Source organism: Meriones unguiculatus, chromosome 17, assembly GCF_030254825.1.
Source record: "Meriones unguiculatus strain TT.TT164.6M chromosome 17, Bangor_MerUng_6.1, whole genome shotgun sequence".
NCBI classification, from domain to species: Eukaryota; Metazoa; Chordata; class Mammalia; order Rodentia; family Muridae; genus Meriones; species Meriones unguiculatus.
The window spans coordinates 39901628-39907627 of record NC_083364.1 but is presented as its reverse complement, the minus strand read 5'-3'; positions in this window follow the sequence as shown (position 1 = coordinate 39907627).

The following is a 6000-nucleotide window of genomic DNA, read 5'->3' as shown; positions in this document are numbered from 1 at the left end:
AACCCTCCACACTCTCCCACCCAGTTCCCACACTTCATCTACTTCCAATGTCTGTTCTTTTTCCCCTTCTGAGTGGAATTCAAGCATCCTTCTTTGGAGCCCCCTTCATACTTAGCTTCTTTGGGTCTGTGGATTGTAGTATGGTTATCCTATACTATATGGCTAATATCTGTTTATAAGTGAGTACATACCATGTGTGTCTTTCTGGGACTGGGTTACCTTACTGAAGATGATATTTTCTGGTTCTGTCCATTTGAGCTGACTGCTCTTTTGCTGAGCTTTTCATTATTGGAAGAAATGACCTATGAATACAACTGTAACAAGGTACCATACCTTCTTGCATGTAAAAGTAACTTTTAGTCTCTATTAAGAGAGGTACACTCGAAAACAGCCAAGTCAAAATGGAAGTCTAATATTGATGCACACATAACCCCCAGGAGGGTAGGAAGGAAACAGAGCCTCACCAGCATTTGGTGTCCTCAGTGTTCTAGATTAATAGGTGTCTACTGGCATCTCATTTTTAAAAATGTTCAATTCTTTAATGGCATCTGATGTTGATCATGAGATATACATCTCATCTTACAACTGCTGTTTTCTTTGGCAAATTTACTATCTATATATCCCTTTTATCCATTTTTTAACTGGGTCATTGTTTTCTTCTTGTTTAAACTGTTCTTATTACAGGTTGGATACACATTCTTTATCAGATTTCTTTTTCTGAAATTTTCTTTCATTCTGTACTTTGTCATCTCAAACTTCTTTCCCAGTGTAGTCACTGTCTTTTGAAGAAGTCAGTATGAAACTGAATTTGGTCTAAAGAGACTTTTGTACTTGAATTCTTCTATAAGGAACCACAACATAATTTAGTACATAAATTAATTTAAAGCCTGATTTAGGGGTGTACTTTTGTGACAGATTGCTGACTCTTGGCCAAACTTCACAAGCCACAGTCAGCCAGTTGATCAGACTGTGAGCAAATGGAAAAACTGCCAATTCCCTGTACCCCGCATCCCCTTTTCTAGCCATGAATATCACCTGCCCACATTACTGAACACACCTCTCTGGACTTGTCATCGGAGAGCTGCCCAGTTTGTGAATTGTTCCTTGCAGTTAAACTCTGTGAAGTGCGCCTTGTCTAAACAGTTTCTTTAAGCAACTGTTTGCTTTTACACAATAACATGGCTGTGGAAGACAAGCGTGGCTCAGGCAAGCTTGCAGATACCAAAGTAATGTGTGGGATCTCAGAGGCAACTTTGACTTCATGTTTACCTAGAACCCTCCTTGCTCAACAAAGCACAGCAAATTTTTAAAGAACCAAGGAAAGGAATTTTGCTTCTTTGTAAGCAGCAGATTGTGGGAAGGAAGGCAAATACATGACTGATGAATAGCTAGGAAAGCTTGTTATTCAGTCTGATATCCAGGCTAAGGGTGACCTGAATTTGGCTTTATCAATCTCCCTCTCTTATTACTGGTGGGTGAGGTAGGGAAGGGAGGGAAGCTTGATAAATTTATTTATCAAAAAACAGGGAAGACCAAAGAGATTTTCTTAAAACTTTTTTTTAACACTTGTTTATTTGATTTTGGGGGTTGGGACAAGTATGCCACAGCATTTAGAGGTCAGAAGACAACTTGCAAAGCCCGTTCTCCTCTCTGTCTTGACCCAGCTCGGGTGGTCAGGCTTGGTTGCAAGTGCCTATTTCCACTGAGCTACCTCAATGACCTAGAGGGCTTCCCTCCCTTTTCTTCCCCAAGGGCATTTAGCTCAAAATAATTATGCTACAAATTCTCTTCTGTTAGGCCCATCTTTAAAAACGCTTATTTTTAGAAAGAATTATGTATTAACAGACACACTGGTAGATTTTCTTGTATTTTATTGAACCAGTCCTGAGAATAATGAGGATACAGCTCATCCTAGAAGTAGCATGTCCCTTCAAAGACATGTCTCTAGATGATTCTAGTACACGGTTACTTACTAAGAGGCACTTCTACAGAATCAAACACTAACACAAGGATGGGAGTGAGGGCACAAAGCTTTAATCTCAGCACTCAGGAGGCAGAGTCAGGTGGATCTCTGTGAGTTCAGAGGCCAGCCTGGTCTACATAGTGAGTTCCCGGATAGCCAGAGCTACATAATACAGAAACCTTGTCTCAAAAACCATACAGACCCAAAATAGGACACTAACACAAACAATAATAAACAGGTAAATAGATGAAAGAAATTATGAACTTGTTTCTGAGTTCAGATGATTAAACAATTGAGATTTTTGAAATATGTTTATAAGGTCAAATGAGGATAAGTTTCACGCTAATAGATTCTCTTAGTTTGAACGTCAGAGAGTGTCCCAATGTGCTTTTTGAGTGGCTTTCCCAGTAATGAGTATAAAGGTCTATGTATTAACCTCTGGTGATTCGTCTAAAATTTATTTTGTATTATAAGGCCTTGGCTTTCAGGGATTCAGTGTAAGGTAAAAGGTCCAAGCCCACTTCCAGGTTTGAAAACTCACCAAACCCCATCAATCCCTAAACTTGAAATCCTACCAATCTCTGGGCTTGATCTGAAATCCCACCAATCCCCCACCCCAGAAAACTCCTCCCCCAAGAAATCCTATATAAGCCTGCCTCCTGTTCCCTTCTCTGCTGCTTCTTGCCTGAGCAGAGGCAGCTAACGTCCTGCATCTTTCTCAATAAATATCGAGTGTGAGGTTTGTTGTGTGGTATGACAAACCTTGGCTCCCAACTGCCAGGATGCCTTTCCCCTCAGACCTACAACTCTTCTATTGGGGAAACATTTCCCCTCAGAGTTGCAATTCTTACAATGGGAATCTGTCCCCTCAGCGCTATAAAACTTGCATTCAGTAAGTGGACAATTTTTAGTTTTTAATGGTTTCAAGTCAGAAGAGGAGGAGGAAATTGGCAATGCTCATTCGGAGAATTTTAGCATGGTATCAGTAAAAGACAGAATAATTCAAAGTTAACGCCTGCTGCACTGGTGCCTCCACTAAGAAATCTTACATAGACATCTACATTGAATTTAAGGCATATAGGTGTTTTGCTTGCACACAAGTCTGCGTATCATATCACATGTATTCCTGGTACTGTTGGAAGCCAAACGGTCCCCTGGAAATGAGGTTACAAGCTTGTGAGCCACTAGGTGAGTGCTGGGAGTTGAACTGGGGGGTCCCATGGAAGGATAGAGTAGTGGTCAGTGCTCTTAACCGTAGAGCCCATTCTCCAGCCCCTCACACAGACCTTTAAAAAGCCCTCTAGACGAAGGGGCCAAAGCCAATGACTCTCTTCACCCATATAGCCTCTTAGTTTGTCCTCCGACATTCCCTAGTTTTGTGTTATCTCACTGAAGTTTGATGGACAAACAAAAACAGCTCAGCAGACAGCAAATGAATGAACAGCCCCTCACAAAAGATAACAAAACATCAAACTCAACAACAAAGATTTCTTTAATTTTATACTTGCTACATAAATTAACTCAGAATTCATTGATTTAGATATAATTAATAAAATTATGCAATGTCATGAAAAAAATCATAGAGGAAAATCTTCAGGCTATAGGCTTAAGCCAGAGTGTTTATAGTTGACATGCAGGATTTATAAAAGGAAAGTGGATAAATTAAACAGAAGAAATTTATTAAAAGGCAAATTGCAGACTAGCAAAAAAAAAAATCGCAATCCACATTTTCAAAACTTGACACTGCTAAAGTAAATGAACTAGCAAATAAGAAAAAAATGAAGAAACATTTCTAAAACAATATACAGAGAGCAAGGAAGCATATAAGAAAGATGTTTATCATTATTAGTCACTGGAAAAAATGTGAATTAAAAACCACAATAAGGCATTTGCTACATACTTATTAGTACAGCCAAATTAAAATAGTGGGACAGGTCACAGTTCATCATGGAGGGAAGTCAGGGCGGGAATCTGGAGGCAGTAACTAGAGTAGAGACCACCACTGACCACAGCTTCCAACATCTGCTCAGCTACCTTTGTTTTTTAAATATGTTTTTAATTTATTACAATTTATTCACTTTGTATCCCAGCTGTAGCCTCCTAGGTCCCCTCCCAACCTCTCCCTTTTCTCCTCTCATGCCCCTCCCACAGTCCACTGATAGGGGAGGTCCTCCTCCCTTCCATCTGACCCTAGCCTATCAGGTCTCATTAGGACTGGCTGCATTGCCTAGTAAGGCTACCCCACCCCAGGAGAAGGAGATCAAAGGGCTAGCCACTGAGATCCTGTCAGAGACAGCCCCTGTTCCCTTACTAGAGAACCCACTTGGAGACTGAACTGCCATGGGCTACATCTGTGCACAGGGTCAACGCATGCCTCTGTGTCTTGCTTGTTACTCTCTTCCATATAGACAGTCCGTACAACTGAAAAATGGGCAAATCAGCTAAGTGGACACTTGAGCCCATAGGGAGACCACTGCACATTTATTAAAACATTTAAAAAACAAAACCAATAATTCAATGTCATTTGCTGAAAGGACAAAGAGCAACAAGAATGTTCCTTCATTGCCTGCAAAAGTGGAAAACAGGGCAGCTATTTTCAAGAACAGTATGGCAGTTTCTTATAAAGTTGAGCTTTAAACATATGTTAAGCACATTCATATGCATTTCTTAATATCACCCCTAAGTTGCCTAGTTGTTTTCTCAAGGAATAGGAAACTCGTGTACAAAGCAAAACCTGCGCATAAATTTTTATAGTAACTTTTGTTCACCCCAAGCTGTTCTACATCAGTTGAACTGATGAACTGTGGAAATCTTGTGTAATGGAACAAATCAAAAAACAACAACAACAACAAAAAACTGGTCTCATAAAGAGACATGTATTCTTAACAAATAGATGAATGATAGCTGCGTTCTGCTAAGCGAAAGAAGCCATACTCAAAAGCTGAATGCTGTTTTGTTTGTTCCTATGATGGCTGGAAAAAGCAGAACAGATTAGTGAGAAACAGACTAGTGGTTGCTAGAGCTCTGGGACATGGGATCTGCTGACTACAACAGAGAAGCGCAAACAGAGACAAAAAAAAAATGTGCTTCAGCTGATGGAATTGCTGTGTGTGATGGAAGAGTGACAATGACAACAAACCTCACACCTTAGTCCATTAGGACAGCAGAACTGGACTCAGTGGGTTAAAAACAAACAAATAACAAAAAAAGCAGGCCATGAAGTTGGGAGGACTACGTGCTGGGAGTTCTGAGGAAAGTTGGGAGAGTTGTAGGGAGCATTGATATAATCAAGATATGATCATAAGCCCCTAGTACATTTTCAAAAACTACGTAGAAATAGTTTTAAACATCAGAAGGTCACACAGAGTGGATATTAACATGAAGAAAATTTTAACCAAAATGTCAAAAATCCATCAACTAGATATGAACATATACTAAAGTATAGACCATTTCACAATAAAATCAATGTCATTCTGGTAAGTGTCTTAATAAGAAAACATGGCAAAGTTCTTCATGTGTTCAGTGTTTTTTTAGTATCTTACAATAAAGCTTCATAATAGTTTCCACAAGTCCCTTCCACACATTTTCTTATGTCTCTCCCTAGATTATTCTCCTGTCTACACTAGGGTTTATTTTTAAATGACTTTAATAGCCAGCACTCTATTGCAGGGTCATTAATGAATGCAAACATGTCAGCTTGCAGAATGCATTTCCAAATGTAAGCATAGGCTTTGGCTTCTGGCCAAGATAGAAGGGCAGGAGTGGAATTTACCATTTGCCTCAAACAAACAACTGGACAGAACTGAAAAAACTGAGTTTAAAGACACTGGATTCCAGGCAACCTAGACAGTAATCCCTGAGATGAGGAGTGAGAGAAATGAGACATACAATGTCCACTATCTTTACAGAGATAAGGAGGGGGAACTTAATTAGGGCAGTGGGTGTACTGAAATAAGGAGTTCAGAAATAGCAGAGCAGCTGGGATTCATAGGCCAGAGGACCAGAGTGAAGAGAGCAGCATAATGATAGTATCTTAG